Source organism: Urocitellus parryii, chromosome 14 (assembly GCF_045843805.1).
Source record: "Urocitellus parryii isolate mUroPar1 chromosome 14, mUroPar1.hap1, whole genome shotgun sequence".
NCBI classification, from domain to species: domain Eukaryota; kingdom Metazoa; phylum Chordata; class Mammalia; order Rodentia; family Sciuridae; genus Urocitellus; species Urocitellus parryii.
In genome coordinates, this window is record NC_135544.1 from 48,737,186 (window position 1) to 48,755,444 (window position 18,259).

At 39.1% G+C, this 18,259-nt stretch overlaps 1 protein-coding gene across 13 annotated transcripts in view; it reads right to left on the minus strand.

The window, feature by feature from the left end:
* Positions 1–18,259, minus strand: part of LOC144250108 (chromaffin granule amine transporter-like) — a 236,043-nt gene that overhangs the window by 145,583 nt on the left and 72,201 nt on the right. Inside the window, exons 7-8 of one of the 13 annotated variants that reach the window (XM_077792539.1) lie at positions 10,570–10,669; positions 9,359–9,478 (exon numbers count right to left, since the gene is read on the minus strand). The exons of the other annotated variants lie outside the window; for them this stretch is intronic. The gene's annotated coding sequence lies outside the window, so the exon portion shown is untranslated. The remainder of the gene's footprint in view (positions 1–9,358; positions 9,479–10,569; positions 10,670–18,259) is intronic. 13 annotated transcript variants of the gene reach the window in all.

Sequence of the window (18,259 nt, forward strand, 5' to 3'; positions counted from 1 at the left end):
ACCAGATTCAAGCCAAATGGGATAGGTCTTACACTGAAAAAGGATCATTATTTGTGATTTAAAACAATAAACAAACACAGAACACCTAAAGAGAAGGAGGCACCCTGCTATAATTTGGATCTGGAATGTTGCCCAAAGGTCATGTGTTGAAAGCTTGGACCCCAATCCACCAGCATTCAGAATGGACTCTACAGAAAGGTGAATTGAATCCTGAGCTCTAACCTCGTCTGTGGATCAATCCACTGATGGGTTCATGATTGGACAGGACTATCGGGAGTTGGTCAAAACTGTGGGCGGTAGGGCCTAGTTGGAGGGTAGGCCACTGGAGTTGATTCCCTGGAAGGGTACATCATATTCCTCAGTCCTCTCTTCCCCTCACCATTTCCCTGATCTCCATGAGTTGAGAAGCTCTGTTTTGAAGCCAGGCTCTCTGCCATGGTAATCTGCCTCACTTCAGGCCACAGCAATGGAGCCTGAAATTGAACCAAAATAAATATTTACTCATTTAATTTTCTCAGGTATGTTGTCAAAGTGATGAAAAAGTCTTCTAACACACACACACACACACACACACACACACACAGGAGGAATGGTCTAAAGGGAGAAAAGGACACTTGGTATTGTTGATGCCTTCTTCAACAGTAGACACAGCTGGGGTACAGCGTGGATTCTCACTTCAGCAGATGCTAAAAGGGGCTTAAATTTTTATTTTAGTCTTTTATGAGGAGACATTGACTAACACAGGCCTGACTTCTCTCTCAGATTTGGAGATGAATAAGAAGGACCAAGAAGATTTCCTTTTCTAGCACAGGACACAAATGCAGTCACTAGTTTCTGATAGCAATCTGAGTAATTATGTCTACTTGCTCTATCTTGAAGGCAAGAGACATTATGAGGTGATTCATATGATCCTTAGAATCTATTTAACCATTAATTTTCCAAAAATTCTTCCTTTTTTAAAATTTTATTTCTGCCACCTTGGGGTTTTGTTTCCTGAACAGACATATAGAAAGAACAGCTCAAGGAAAAGAGTCTCCTGAATATGGGCTCTGGGAAGAGAGTAATGGGAGCAAACCCAAACCCCTTCTAAAGGGTAATAAGGAAAATGATCCTAAAGGAAACAAAAAGGCAAATATGAACAAAGTGGCAGCAGGCTCCATTTGTTGGCCACTTTCTCTGCACCAGCCATCAGGTGAGAACTACACACACTATGTTCTCATTTACTGTTCAACTCATGCTTGTGAGAGAGGTTTCATAAATGCATTCTGTCAGTTTAGCTCCAAAATTGCTTTGGTCCCAACTGGTCTGTCTGTTACAGCCCACGTGCTTCCTCTCTTTGCTTTGTCCCCAACTCTACAAAACTGCCTCCTCATTAACTTGTTGGAATTTAAACACCTTGGAAAGCAGGGCCTTATCTTAACTCCTTCTGATCCTTAGAGGTATGGGAATTACATTTAGGATTGTTACTCCATAGTAGAAAATTTCTCAACTTTCTATTTCGCTCTGTACTCTTGAAACCTGGATTATATTTGGCACTGATAAACAACCATAGGTGAAGTGAACATCAACCTATTGGCTCTAAAACAAATTTTTCTTAAGTGAAATTTAAGCGGAATTTTTGAGCACTTAAATAAACTTCAATCAGAATCAACAAGGACCAAATAATATTAAAATGAACTCGAAAATTTATAGATTAACAGCAAAAGTTTACTTTTGGAAAGGGTAAAGATGGTTCTTTAGTGAAATTTAATCCGTATTATAATTTGAATTCTGAGACTGATTAAGACTCTGTGATGGTTAATTTTATATGTTAACTCGTCTGGGCTACGATGCCCAGATACTTGGCCAACTTTTATTCTGGGTGTGTCTGTGCTGGTGTTATGGGGTGAGATTTACTTTTGAATCGGGGACTTTTAGTTAAATAGATTCCATTCTCTAATGTGGAGCGAGACCTCACCTCGTCAACTGAATGCAACTGAATGGGACAAAGAGCCCACCTCTCCCAGACAAGAGGGAACTGTCCAGTGAACTACCTTTGGATTTCATCTACAACATTGATTCTTCCTGGCTCCACAGCACACTGCCTTGGGACTCAAACTGGGACACTTTCCTGGGTCTCTAGCTCCTCCCAGCCAACCCTGCCCAATCCTGTGAGCCAATAGCTGACAGGCAAGTGCAGGGAAGAAGCAGAGGCCCTGCAGGGGGTGAGTGTGCTACTGGATGCCAGTCCCTGGTCAAAGCGCAGGACAGGCTTCTGAGTTTACAGGCAGGAAGGGATGATTAGTGTTGGTGGAGCCCCAGGAACCCCGCGCTCTGAGGAATTCTGAGCGCTTGGGTCATAATCGACCCCGGCAACGCCGGAGGACGTTCGGGGCAGAGAAGTGGATGGTGATGGACGCGCTTCTCAGAGCTGGTCCGATGGATCACTGAAGTGGCCACGATGTGGTCCTGGTTTGGAGGCCTGGGCTCAGGCTTGGGCCACTTCTTGGGTCAGGTGGGGAGCAGCTTGGCTTTCCTCACCGGCCAGAGCTCCACCTTCAACAGGGAGATGCTTCTGGATGACTTAGGAGACCCAGAAGCAGCTTTACATCATTGTGGGAGAAAGGAAATGGAAACTACTGATTCCACACTAAGATGTGAGAATGAAGGACCGAAAAAGTGCTGTACTGACCTGGAAGAAAAGCATGAAGCATCAGAGCTACAAATAAACCATCAGTCTGTAAGTTCCCAAAATCAACTGCCACAGAAAGAGGTAGAGATCAGCCATCCTAAAGCAGGACAGATTGTACTGCAAGATCAAATGTTCCAACTACAGGCAGCTGCTCAATCAGTACGCTCGGGAGCTTGTGGTGTACCAACAACAACTGCACCGGCTCCGCTCGGTTCCCTGGTCGGTAGTCATTTTTCAGCCTTTCGTGATGATGACACGGACTTTAGTGACATAATTTTATCACAACAAGAAACAAACAGATTACCAACTGAAGTTGCAAAACATGAATCTGAAGTTGGCCACTCGAGGCAGATTGCTGAGGCTCAGGGAACGCACCATTCTGACTCAAGTGAAATCTGCAAAGTACTAAATACTATCAAGACTCTTCAACCAAACCAAAGTCCAGACATATATGATCATCAGCATGAAATTTCAGTTTGGGAGCAGAGTTCTACTGTGGCAGAAAAGGGGAGAACCCTTCCTCAGCATTCAGCAGTGGAAGAAGTGTTCAGGCTTCAACGAGCCCTGGCTGATGCGGAGAAGGAAATCGTGAGACTAAATGGTTTAAACCAGGATAACCGTCTTGCTGAAGACAATCTGAAACTTGAAATGCACGTTGAAGCTCTAGAAAAAGAGAAGTCATCATTGAGTCAAGAAAAAGAGGAACTTCAGATGTCACTGTCAAAACTGAGCCGTGACTATCAAGTCATGAAAAACAAAGCTTCAACGGACATGAATTTGAATGTACAATTACTAGACTTAAAACTTCACTTGAAGGCAAAGGAGGAAGAACTGAATCAGACTATCAATGAAAAGAAAATGCTGATAGCTGAGTTAGAAGAACTGGATCATCGGAATCGGGAAGCTACAGAGCACATGATTTTGATACAAGATGAGCTATCAAAACAACAAAATGAAGGAGACCTTGTCATCAAGAAGTTGGAACAAGATCTAGATGATGAAAAAAAGAGAGTTCATCAACTTGAGGATGAGCAGATGAACATATCCCAAGAGCTGCATGTGCAGAAGGAGAAGTTAACTGAGAATGCACGGAGCCTCAGTGATTTGCATTTAACTAAGCAGAAGCTTGAAGGTAAAGTAGAAGATTTAGTAGATCAGCTAAATCAGTCACAAAAAAATAGTTCAAACGTCCAGCAGGAAAACCTTGGGCTTAAGGATCACATTAGACAACTTGAAGAGGAGCTGTCTGGGTTTAAGAGTAAGTATCGAGCCTCTCTGAATGAAGACTCTAACAGTCATTGTAAGGATGACATGCCTAAAGAACGAGAAGCTGAAGCTAGCAACCTAAGGCAAAATCTTTCTCAAGAGGAACAGCTCAATGAAAACTTAACGAAAGTTGCTGTTGAACTCAAGACGGAAAATGAAATGTTGATTTTAGCACGTGACGATGTAAGGCGTAAGTTGGAAGAATCTATTGCTGCTTACAATCAAATCTCTCAAGAAAAAGACACTATCACGGAGACTCTCAAAAGAGACAAAGAAGAGACTGAAGCCAAACTGCACCAGGCAGAAAAAAGACTGTTGGAAGAAGCAAATAATCACAGGCAGACTATTCAGGAACTCTCCAATGCACATGATTGGAATACCTCGGCCTTAAAGCTGAAACACGAATGTGCAGTTCAACTCAATCAAGAGAAGGACTTTGAAATAGCAGGACTCAAAAAGAATATTGAGCAAATGACTGCTGATGAAAAAGAAACTGAGGAAATTTTGGCATCTTACATAGAAGAACAGGAGCGATTGATACAAGTCATAAATGAGAAAGAAGTTTTTATTGAAAAACTCGAAGAAAAAAGTTCACAACTACAAAAGGATTTAGATAAGTGTTCTCAGGCCTTAAGAGAAAATGAAACTTTAAGGCAATCCGTTGAAAGAAAGGACAGAAGTCTTACCTACATGAGAGCAGAAAACAACTATCTGCGAGTAGAACTGGAAATATTTACGCAACCTGTACCAGTGGCTGAGCCTGAAGCTCTTGATGCTATCACAGAACTAGAATTGGAGGTATCTCAACTGAACATAGTCAAAAATCATCTGGAAGATGAAATTCAAGACCATCTGAATATAATTGAAAATCAAAACCAGCATAAAATGCAACTACTTCAGTCTTTACAGGAGCAGAAGGAGGAAATGCATGAATTTAAGTACAAGTATGAGCAGATGAATGCTGCGCATAGCCAGTTAATTTTAGAAAGAGAGGAGGAAATTAAGAACTTGCAGAAAACTGTTGAAGAACTAAAAGCCCAGTTGCCTGGAGAGAGAGGAGACGCTCAAACACTGAATTCTGATATTTTTCAAGAGACCAAAGTAAAAATCCTAAGAGAAAACGAGGTTCAACACTTCCAAGAAGAAGAGAAAGCTCTGCATTCTGCTGAACTAGCCAAAGAAAAACAGTCAATAGCTGAATGGAAGAACAAGGCCGAAAAGCTAGAAGGAGAAGTAACATCACTGCAGGAACGTTTGGATCAAGCGAATGCTCTGTGGGATTCTGCTTCCAGACTGAGAGAAGACTTAGATCTCAAGGAAGAGCAGATGGCAGAACTGAAAAAACAAAACGAGCTCCGAAAAGAAATGTTGGACCACGCACAACAGAAATTGTCGACTTTGGTCAACAGCGCAGAAGGAAAAGTGGACAAAGTCCTCATGCGAAACCTTCTAATCGCTCATTTCCAAACAACAAAAGGCAAACGTCGTCGTGAAGTATTGCAGTTGATGGGGAGCATCCTGGACGTTCCAGAGGACGAAATGGAGCACTTGTTGAATAAAGATTATGGTGGTGTCAGAAAGTGGATGAGGAGTTGCCTTGGAGGGGCTTCAACAAGTGTCCCCAGCACACCTCCGAAACCAAATCAACAACCCCAACCCGTGCTTCAGAGTTCTTTTTCAGAACCCCTTTACCAGGAAATGTTAAAGATGGAGCCAAATTAAGAGCTGGCAGAAGCACCAACGGGAATCCACTCTTGGTCCCACGTTCTGCAGCGGTGCCTCTTAGTAACCTCGCTGGAGTTGGACTTGGTGGACCTGGGCGTCCTCTTTTCACACCCATTGCAGATTTCATGCCCACCTTTACACCGTCGCCAGTGTCCCTGCACAACAGGGCCAGAGCTGTACTCCAGGATCTTCTAAATATTTAGCATTATTCTAAAGAAGCCATAACCCTTTTTGATGTTTTACAGCATGGCCTTTTGAAAAAGCACGCATGTGCTTGTAGACAAAAAGAGAAAGCAAAACAGCTGGTATATGTAAGTGTATGGCTACTAGGTATTTTATTTTATTTCTTTAGTTGTTGTTGTTGTTGTGATTTTTTGCTATAGTACTTTTTAAAAAATTTGTTTTGTTTTTTGTAGCACTTTTTGTTTATAGAATTTTGTTCCAATGTAGCAGATAATCATCACCAGTTATCAATTCTGATGTACTTTTGTGAGCCACTGTACAGAGCAGCCTTCTTGAACCACTAGTTCCAACCTCACTTAATGGCATTAAGATAAAAACGATACATGCAATCACAGGAAACAAGAGAAATCCAACCCATGAGAAGGATGTCTCAGATTCAGAGTACATGAAAACCAAATATAATGTTGCAAAACGTTGAGAATATTTAGTTTATCCAAGATAACATTGTACAACTACCAAGCGAAAATTCCAATGGGGAGGACCTAAACAGGAAGCTTAGTGGATAAATTCTAAGATGCTTTGAATCCAAATTCTATGACCCCTATCCATTTTGCTGATTTCCATTTCTCTACGAAAGTCACTTCACATTAATTCAGTTTTCCAGATGATAAATATGTCCAGAAGGAAGAGTATTTTTATGAGGCAACCCCGCCCGAAGTGGGATCACATGATCCATTGCCAATGGAAAAGTTAATTAGTAAGAATGTATCATTAAATATCTGGACTGCTTATCTACATACTATTGGGGGCTCTACAATCATTCTTATAAACACATTTTATAAAACATTTGATCAAAACAAGTTGGGGAGAGAAATAAGCTGACAACAGTTTTTGGAAGATGAAAAGCTTTACAACAGGAGTAGTTATAACCTTTTGATAAATTAAGGTAAAAGATGAATCAAAAGTTTCTAGCTTAAGTAGGTGAAATCAGAGAAGCGAAAAAGCAGATTGCATAGCACATACTTCTCTGACACCCGTAGTTTCTAAAACCATTCAGAACGTTTTTATTAAAATTAATTTAAACAAAATTTAATATGTTTTTAAATATAAATTATACTATCATTTAATATAAATTAATCTAATTTAAATCAATCTAATTTAAATTAATTTTATTAGTAGTATTATTTAAATTTCTTTTATTAATACTATGGTTTGATTTAAATTCATTTTATTAATTGATATTGTTTATTAACTTATGTTAAATTATAGTATGATTTATATTTAAAAATTCATTAAATTTTATTTAAATTAATACAATTTTACAAAGTAAATTTAACATAATATAGATTGAATTATTTAATATTGACTATATAATTTAATATAAATGTCAATAAAGTTAATTTTAATAAAAATGCTCTTAGTTGTTTTGGAAATTACAGGTGGCAGTGAAGTATTAGCAATATTATCTTCTTTTTTCTCCTCTTTGATTTTACCTAACTTAAGCTAGAACCTTTTGGTTTATCTTTTGCTTTACTTTACAAAAATAAAAAAAAAGGAAGAAAAACACCTAGTAGCTACACACATATCGGCTTTTCCTTTCTTATTTCTAAATTTCACCTTAACATTTACATTATTTTACCAAAATTAAGATGCCATCAGTTGTTAGGCATGAACAAAATCACTGAAACAACAACTGGAGGACGCATCCCAAAGTCACATTGGCCAAGTATTCAAAACATATAAATGTCTGAGAACCGATGAGCTCTGATAGTAAAGTTTCCCACCTATGAAAAGTTTCCCAATGCTATGGAAAATGATGACATTTCTCTTTTTGTGTTTTTTAAGCTGAGAACCAACCTAAGGTATGTTATCAGAAATTGTATGTAACTCAAGTCTTTAAATTTCTTATTTTTCCTGTACTGCAGACAAAGAGGCTCACAATTCCTTGAGCTCTACTAGCATTTTAGTGACAGGAAAAAATTCAATGATGCATAGTTGTTTATTTGCATTCAATGTCTATCAATCTTACATACTTTGGGAAGGGTCACAAGCCACGGCCCTTATGCCTCCTGCTCTATTTCAAAGCCTCCAGCATCAGTTGCAACAATTCTAGGAAACACTGGGAATACTCTATGGTACAAAATGCACAATTACTTTTATTTGAAAGCATCTCTAAGACATGAGTCATTAGGTGACTTTCTTGTTCTAAGTAAATTTACTGAATTATTATTAAGTGATAACACGGTAAGCCAAAATGAAAAATGAAAGCATATGCTTCAAATCAGAGCAAGGAAGAAATAAGAAGGTATGATGTGTGGTAAAAATACACGAACATGCAAATATTATCCAGCCTTCTTACGTCAAATGTCCTCTCTTTTATTTATTTATTTTTTGGAGGTTACATTCTTGCATGATATGCATGGAACAACTTTTGGGGGGATACGATCAGAAATTCAGCACTAAAATCTGCCTTCCTGTAACATCACACGGCTTACTCCCGAGAAGAATATCAAAGTATATATTTGGCTTCGACTTGCCAAATTACTTGGAATCTTATTCCAGTAGACTTCACACGGTTGGGAAAAGCAGAGTTCAGATTTGTCATGAGAGATTTTTATATATTCTGCTCACTCCATTGTGTCTAGGTGAGCCTTTGGGTTTCAATGCCTGGAAACACACTTCTTATATTTCAGAATTGAAGAGCTCTTGGAAACGGCGACCTCACTGCATTCTTGAGAAAAATATGTTATACAGGTACTCAGAAAATTACAAAGATTAATCTAGATCCAAGGTTTTTTTAAGACAAGGGGTTTAATGGAGAACACAGCAAGATAGCCTTAGAAATTTCATACTCCCTGCATTCTTAGGAAAAGCTGCTATATTGTAAAGAATAACACCAAACAGAAAAGTTCCTAAGAAAATATTGTGCTTTCAGTTTCCTTGTCTCATAAATTTTATTAAAGTTTCATTAAAGACCCTGTATTTGCTAGCCTTTTTATTAAATACTTTTTTGAGATATTCTATTAATGTCTATGACTGGATTTTATTTGGTCTCACATGAATGTCGCTCCCTGTGACAAAGGGTACATGGGAGGCAGGCAGGATCAGCCTGTCCTCTCCGAGGCACCAGCTGTCCGAACCAGGCTCTGACAGAGGTAGTGAAGGGCACTAGCGTCTCCTGGACTGAGCGAGAGGGTAAGTATCTGAGTGATATTAATTGTGTATAAATGCCACATTTTTTTTTTTATGCATTCATCTACTAAGTTGTTTCCACAATTTAGCTAATGTGAATTTTGCTGCTATAAACATTGATGCGGCTGTGTCCCTGTAGTATGCAGTTTTTAAGTCCTTTGGGTATAGACCAAAAAAGAGGGATAGCTAGGTCAAATGGTGGTTCTATTCCCAAATTTCCAAGGAATCGCCAAACTGCTTTCCATATTGGCTGCACCAATCTACAGTCCCACCGACAGTGTAGGAGTGTACATTTTTCCTGAAATCCTCACCAACACTTACTGTTGTTGTCTTCATCATAGCTGCCATTTTCAAAAATCGCTGACATTCTAACTGGAGGGAGGTGCAATTAAACCCCTATCTCTCACCATGCACAAAACTCCACTCAAATGAATCAAGGACCTAGGAATCAAACCAGAGACCTTGCATGTAACAGAAGAAAAAGTAGGCCCTAATTCCAATCATATGGGATTAGTCCCAAAATTCCTTAATAAGACTCCTATAGCACAAGAATTAAAATCAAGTATCAATAAATGAGATAGATTCAAACTAAAAAAGTTTCTTCTCCACAAAACAAACAATCTGGGAGGTGAATAGGGATCCTACATCTTGGGAGAAAAGTTTTGCCCCATCACACATCAGATAGAGCACTAATCTCTAGGGTATAGAAAGAACTCACAAATCTAAATACACACACACACACACACACACACACACACACAAATAAATAAATAAATAAATAAATAAATAAATAAATAAATGGATGAACGAACGAATAAATAAATAAATAAATAAAATAAAATAACCCATTCAATAAATGGGCCACGGACCTGAACAGACACTTCTCCCAAGATGATATAAAATTAATCAACAAATTTATGCAAATATGCTCATCATCACTAGCACTTAGAGAAGTGAAAATCAAAACTACACTAAGATTTGAGGTTCAATCTTAAAGGCTGAAAATGAGCATGTTTCACCTCTCTTTCTCCTTCTACCACCAAATCCTCATAGAAATTAGAAAAGGACATTTGAAATGCTCAGTGATCCAAAATAAGAATGAGAATTTCAAGGACTGAACACAAAAATAGATTATGAAAGAGTAGATCAAGTTGAAAAGACAAAAGCAAACATAGAACGTGCAAGGAAACAGTTCACTTGCAGAAGCTGAGAGGTAACAGGCTGCTTCATGCTTTCAGTATTACATACCAGGGATCACAGAGCACAGGACAACAATAAGATAGTTATCTGGGGTACCACACCGTGGGGTACATAGAGCAAAAACATGGGAAACCCTGCAGAATAAAAGGCATCAACTGAACATCCCTCTCTCAGAACCCAAACAAGGAACCACCAACAAGCAGGGAGGGATAGAGAAGAGCTGTGTAATGCACTTAAGAAGCCTGACTGAGGAGCTATACCAAGAAGTTGTACCATGCACACAAAACTACATATCATGTTCAAACACACAGGCTACAGCCACCAAAATTTACCGTGCCCTAGACCACAATGAAAACGCCAGCCAATTCCGTAAAGGTGTTATCACACAGGCTGCAATTCTTTGTGCATCTAAAATTAGAAGAATTTTGACTCCTCAAAAAAAAAAAAAAAAAAAAAATTCCATATACAATGAAATTAGGGCCATAGAAACAATTCCAAATAATTGTTAGATTAAAGCAAAAATCAAGATGGAATTAAATTAAAATACTATAATGGCAGAAGCAACAGGGATTTAGATATATGTATTTGAAAAGAGATTGAAATCAAACGGCATATGCTTTTAACATAAAAACATAAGAAAATACCTGGATACTGGATAAAATAATGTAAATGTTAAGGCAAAATTTAGAAAAAAAAAAAAAAAAAAAGGAAAAGCTGATGTTTGTAGCTACTGGGTGTTTTGTCTTCCCATTTTTATCTTGGTAAATTAAGATAAAAGATAAACAAAAGTTTCTAGCTTAAGTTAGGCAAAATGAGAGAGCAGACAAAAGTAGAATATATAGCTAATATTTCTCTGATACCTGTAGTTTCTAAAACCACTAAGTGGATTTTTATTAAAATTAATCTTATTAATATTTTTATTATATAGTTAATATTAAATGATTTAATCTATATTAAATGTTATTTAAATTGACTTTGTTAAATTGTATTAATTTAAATGAAATTTAATGAATTTTTAGTATACTGATTTTAAGTCCTTTAGTTATAAACCAATGAGTGGGACAGCTGGGTCAAATGGTGCTTCCGATCCCAGTTTTCCGAGGAATTTTCATACTGCTTTTCAGACTGGCTGCATCAATTTGCAGTGCCACCAGCAATGTATACGTGTACCTTTTTCCCCCACATCCTCGCCAACATTTACTGTTGCTTATATTCTTGATGATTGCCATTCTGATTGAAGTGAGATGAAATCTTAGAGTAGTTTTGATTTGCATCTCTCTCATTACTAGTGAAGTTGAACATTTTTTCATATATTTATTGACTGATTGTATTGCTTCTTCTGTGAAGTGTCTGTTCAATACCTTGCCCTTTACATTAAAATAAATATATATATATATATATATATATTGTTTATTGCTGGCAAAAATAGAGTATCATTGAATAGTTCCAAAGTTTAGAGACTTCTAAAAAAGTGGCTTTTATAGACTTTCATGAGTTGAAAACTAGTTGTATTTCTAATAGGGTGGAGCTCAGTAATCACTATGTTGCCATCAAGAAAGCCCGGCAGATGTTTGCCCAGTGGAATGAAAGAAAAAAAAAAAAACCAGAATTGAGAACATCATCCAGGCAAATCAGTAGGCAACTGATTCTAGCTCGAGGCAGACAATTAATCTGTTGACGAATCTACTTTCACAGTTTGTACATAACATTTATGGACTATTATTTTAAATTCTATTTTTAAAATATTTATTATTTAGCCTTTAGTGGACACAACATCTTTATTTTATTTTATTTATTTATTTATTTATTTTTATGTAGTGCTGAGGATCAAACCCCATGCCTCACGCATGCTAGGTGAACGAGCTACTACTTGAGCCATAGACCCAACACTCTCTTAAATTCTTATTTCCACCTTGCTTCTTTATGATAATGAGAATTCAAATTTATGGGCAATATAGCATTCACTGAACAACTTCTCAGTCCAAATCAAGCCTTCTACTACTGTATTGTCACTGGAGTGTTATGTTAATCTTCCTACAAACGTGTGCGGAACATTTCATTGATTATGCCAATTCTTAAAGATACAAATGTGCCGAGCCCTAATATCCAGAGTACACAAAGAACTCAAAAAGTAAACATTAAGAAAACAAACAACCCAATCAACAAATGGGCCAAGGACCTGAACAGACACTTCTCAGAGAAGGATACACAATTAATCAAAAAATACACGGAAAAAAATGCTCACCATCTCTAGCAATCAGAGAAATGCAAATTAAAACCACTCTAAGATACCAAATCAGTCCACTAAGAATGGCAGCCATTAGGAAGTCAAACAACAACAAGTGCTGGCAAGGATGTGGGGGGAAAGGTACACTTGTACATTGCTGGTGCGACTGCAAATTGGTGCAGCCAATTTGGAAAGCATTATGGAGATTCCTGGGAAAGCTGGGAATGGAACCACCATTCGACCCAGCTATTCCCCTTCTCGGACTATTCCCAAAGACCTAAAAAGAGCATGCTATAGGGATACAGCTACATCAAGGTTCACAGCAGCACAATTCACAATAGCTAGAATGTGGAACCAACCTAGATGCCAGTCAATAGATGAATGGATAAGAAAATGTGGCATTTGTACACAATGGAATATTACTCAGCACTAAAAAATAACAAAACCATGGCATTTGCAGGGAAATGGATGGCATTAGAGGAGATTATGCTAAGTGAAGTTAGCCAATCCCTAGGAAAGAAATGCTGAATGTCTTCTTTCATATAAGGAGGGGGACTCAAAACAGAGCAGGCTGGAAGAGCATGAAAAGAAGACTACCAATTAGAAGGGACAAGAGGTGGGAGGGAATGGGAGAGAGAAGGGGAATTTCATGGAAATGGAAGGATACCCTCATTGTTACACACAATTACATAGAAGAGGATGTGAGGGGAAAGGGGGAAAAAAAGGAGAGAAATGAATTACAGTAGCTGGGGTAGAGAGAGATTATGGGAGGGGAGGGGACAGAAGGGGGGATAGGGAGGGAATAGGAAAGGCAGCAGAATATAACAGACACTAGTATGGCAGTATGTATAAACCTGCACGTACAGCCAATGTGATCCTGCAAACTGTACACGTGGTAAAAATAAGAATTCATACCCCACTTGAATCAAATGTATGAAATATGATATGTCAAGATCATTGTAATTTTTTTTTAAGCAACCAATAAAAATTTAAAAAAAGAAACGAGACAAGGCCCATATTAAAGAGATTTAAAAATTCTACTGAAATCTATAAGAAAATGTTTGAATGAATCATGAGGTATTAAAAGAAGTACAAACTTAATATCTTGCATAGAATTTATCACCCTATGTTTATAGACTCAAAAAGCTTTCCTTACTTTAACCTTCAACTGTGTTTTAACAAAGCCACATTATTAAGGGCTCTCTACTTCTGGCTTTATTCTTTCTTACTTAGTCTTTTCCCCCATATGAGATCCTCACCACCACAGTCGTCAATGGCTGACCTTGCATTATAATTCAAGGATCACTCTATGTAACAGCTTCTCCATTGACTGACTGTATTCAATTGCACTTCATAGCAGGAAATGTATATAACACAGCTTTATGTTGTTCACAATATCTACCACAATACCTTGTACTTTTTGGGCACTGAATATATGGATAAGGATACACTTACGAATACTGGATCCTTTTTGTCACATGTGCTCGCGAATGAGCCAGGGTTTTCCCTCCATATCCCCCATAGTTTCCAGGAATATTCCAAACATATTGAGAAGAAGAGAAATGCTTTTATTTGGATGGTCAGTTTCGAATACACTAGGTAGGTATCTCTCTCAGATAGAAATACAAAATGACAAACAGCTGTGGTCAGAGTGAACCATGCTAGAAGACCGAATCTGAGTGATCAGAAATGCCTTTCAGCAGGAGGAGCAACAACCACTGGAACCAGATTCAAGCCAAATGGGATAGGTCTTACACTGAAAAAGGATCATTATTTGTGATTTAAAACAATAAACAAACACAGAACACCTAAAGAGAAGGAGGCACCCTGCTATAATTTGGATCTGGAATGTTGCCCAAAGGTCATGTGTTGAAAGCTTGGACCCCAATCCACCAGCATTCAGAACGGACTCTACAGAAAGGTGAATTGAATCCTGAGCTCTAACCTCGTCTGTGGATCAATCCACTGATGGGTTCATGATTGGACAGGACTATCGGGAGTTGGTCAAAACTGTGGGCGGTAGGGCCTAGTTGGAGGGTAGGCCACTGGAGTTGATTCCCTGGAAGGGTACATCATATTCCTCAGTCCTCTCTTCCCCTCACCATTTCCCTGATCTCCATGAGTTGAGAAGCTCTGTTTTGAAGCCAGGCTCTCTGCCATGGTAATCTGCCTCACTTCAGGCCACAGCAATGGAGCCTGAAATTGAACCAAAATAAATATTTACTCATTTAATTTTCTCAGGTATGTTGTCAAAGTGATGAAAAAGTCTTCTAACACACACACACACACACACACACACACACACACACAGGAGGAATGGTCTAAAGGGAGAAAAGGACACTTGGTATTGTTGATGCCTTCTTCAACAGTAGACACAGCTGGGGTACAGCGTGGATTCTCACTTCAGCAGATGCTAAAAGGGGCTTAAATTTTTATTTTAGTCTTTTATGAGGAGACATTGACTAACACAGGCCTGACTTCTCTCTCAGATTTGGAGATGAATAAGAAGGACCAAGAAGATTTCCTTTTCTAGCACAGGACACAAATGCAGTCACTAGTTTCTGATAGCAATCTGAGTAATTATGTCTACTTGCTCTATCTTGAAGGCAAGAGACATTATGAGGTGATTCATATGATCCTTAGAATCTATTTAACCATTAATTTTCCAAAAATTCTTCCTTTTTTAAAATTTTATTTCTGCCACCTTGGGGTTTTGTTTCCTGAACAGACATATAGAAAGAACAGCTCAAGGAAAAGAGTCTCCTGAATATGGGCTCTGGGAAGAGAGTAATGGGAGCAAACCCAAACCCCTTCTAAAGGGTAATAAGGAAAATGATCCTAAAGGAAACAAAAAGGCAAATATGAACAAAGTGGCAGCAGGCTCCATTTGTTGGCCACTTTCTCTGCACCAGCCATCAGGTGAGAACTACACACACTATGTTCTCATTTACTGTTCAACTCATGCTTGTGAGAGAGGTTTCATAAATGCATTCTGTCAGTTTAGCTCCAAAATTGCTTTGGTCCCAACTGGTCTGTCTGTTACAGCCCACGTGCTTCCTCTCTTTGCTTTGTCCCCAACTCTACAAAACTGCCTCCTCATTAACTTGTTGGAATTTAAACACCTTGGAAAGCAGGGCCTTATCTTAACTCCTTCTGATCCTTAGAGGTATGGGAATTACATTTAGGATTGTTACTCCATAGTAGAAAATTTCTCAACTTTCTATTTCGCTCTGTACTCTTGAAACCTGGATTATATTTGGCACTGATAAACAACCATAAGTGAAGTGAACATCAACCTATTGGCTCTAAAACAAATTTTTCTTAAGTGAAATTTAAGCGGAATTTTTGAGCACTTAAATAAACTTCAATCAGAATCAACAAGGACCAAATAATATTAAAATGAACTCGAAAATTTATAGATTAACAGCAAAAGTTTACTTTTGGAAAGGGTAAAGATGGTTCTTTAGTGAAATTTAATCCGTATTATAATTTGAATTCTGAGACTGATTAAGACTCTGTGATGGTTAATTTTATATGTTAACTCGTCTGGGCTACGATGCCCAGATACTTGGCCAACTTTTATTCTGGGTGTGTCTGTGCTGGTGTTATGGGGTGAGATTTACTTTTGAATCGGGGACTTTTAGTTAAATAGATTCCATTCTCTAATGTGGAGCGAGACCTCACCTCGTCAACTGAATGCAACTGAATGGGACAAAGAGCCCACCTCTCCCAGACAAGAGGGAACTGTCCAGTGAACTACCTTTGGATTTCATCTACAACATTGATTCTTCCTGGCTCCACAGCACACTGCCTTGGGACTCAAACTGGGACACTTTCCGGGGTCTCTAGCTCCTCCCAGCCAACCCTGCCCAATCCTGTGAGCCAATAGCTGACAGGCAAGTGCAGGGAAGAAGCAGAGGCCCTGCAGGGGGTGAGTGTGCTACTGGATGCCAGTCCCTGGTCAAAGCGCAGGACAGGCTTCTGAGTTTACAGGCAGGAAGGGATGATTAGTGTTGGTGGAGCCCCAGGAACCCCGCGCTCTGAGGAATTCTGAGCGCTTGGGTCATAATCGACCCCGGCAACGCCGGAGGACGTTCGGGGCAGAGAAGTGGATGGTGATGGACGCGCTTCTCAGAGCTGGTCCGATGGATCACTGAAGTGGCCACGATGTGGTCCTGGTTTGGAGGCCTGGGCTCAGGCTTGGGCCACTTCTTGGGTCAGGTGGGGAGCAGCTTGGCTTTCCTCACCGGCCAGAGCTCCACCTTCAACAGGGAGATGCTTCTGGATGACTTAGGAGACCCAGAAGCAGCTTTACATCATGGTGGGAGAAAGGAAATGGAAACTACTGATTCCACACTAAGATGTGAGAATGAAGGACCGAAAAAGTGCTGTACTGACCTGGAAGAAAAGCATGAAGCATCAGAGCTACAAATAAACCATCAGTCTGTAAGTTCCCAAAATCAACTGCCACAGAAAGAGGTAGAGATCAGCCATCCTAAAGCAGGACAGATTGTACTGCAAGATCAAATGTTCCAACTACAGGCAGCTGCTCAATCAGTACGCTCGGGAGCTTGTGGTGTACCAACAACAACTGCACCGGCTCCGCTCGGTTCCCTGGTCGGTAGTCATTTTTCAGCCTTTCGTGATGATGACACGGACTTTAGTGACATAATTTTATCACAACAAGAAACAAACAGATTACCAACTGAAGTTGCAAAACATGAATCTGAAGTTGGCCACTCGAGGCAGATTGCTGAGGCTCAGGGAACGCACCATTCTGACTCAAGTGAAATCTGCAAAGTACTAAATACTATCAAGACTCTTCAACCAAACCAAAGTCCAGACATATATGATCATCAGCATGAAATTTCAGTTTGGGAGCAGAGTTCTACTGTGGCAGAAAAGGGGAGAACCCTTCCTCAGCATTCAGCAGTGGAAGAAGTGTTCAGGCTTCAACGAGCCCTGGCTGATGCGGAGAAGGAAATCGTGAGACTAAATGGTTTAAACCAGGATAACCGTCTTGCTGAAGACAATCTGAAACTTGAAATGCACGTTGAAGCTCTAGAAAAAGAGAAGTCATCATTGAGTCAAGAAAAAGAGGAACTTCAGATGTCACTGTCAAAACTGAGCCGTGACTATCAAGTCATGAAAAACAAAGCTTCAACGGACATGAATTTGAATGTACAATTACTAGACTTAAAACTTCACTTGAAGGCAAAGGAGGAAGAACTGAATCAGACTATCAATGAAAAGAAAATGCTGATAGCTGAGTTAGAAGAACTGGATCATCGGAATCGGGAAGCTACAGAGCACATGATTTTGATACAAGATGAGCTATCAAAACAACAAAATGAAGGAGACCTTGTCATCAAGAAGTTGGAACAAGATCTAGATGATGAAAAAAAGAGAGTTCATCAACTTGAGGATGAGCAGATGAACATATCCCAAGAGCTGCATGTGCAGAAGGAGAAGTTAACTGAGAATGCACGGAGCCTCAGTGATTTGCATTTAACTAAGCAGAAGCTTGAAGGTAAAGTAGAAGATTTAGTAGATCAGCTAAATCAGTCACAAAAAAATAGTTCAAACGTCCAGCAGGAAAACCTTGGGCTTAAGGATCACATTAGACAACTTGAAGAGGAGCTGTCTGGGTTTAAGAGTAAGTATCGAGCCTCTCTGAATGAAGACTCTAACAGTCATTGTAAGGATGACATGCCTAAAGAACGAGAAGCTGAAGCTAGCAACCTAAGGCAAAATCTTTCTCAAGAGGAACAGCTCAATGAAAACTTAACGAAAGT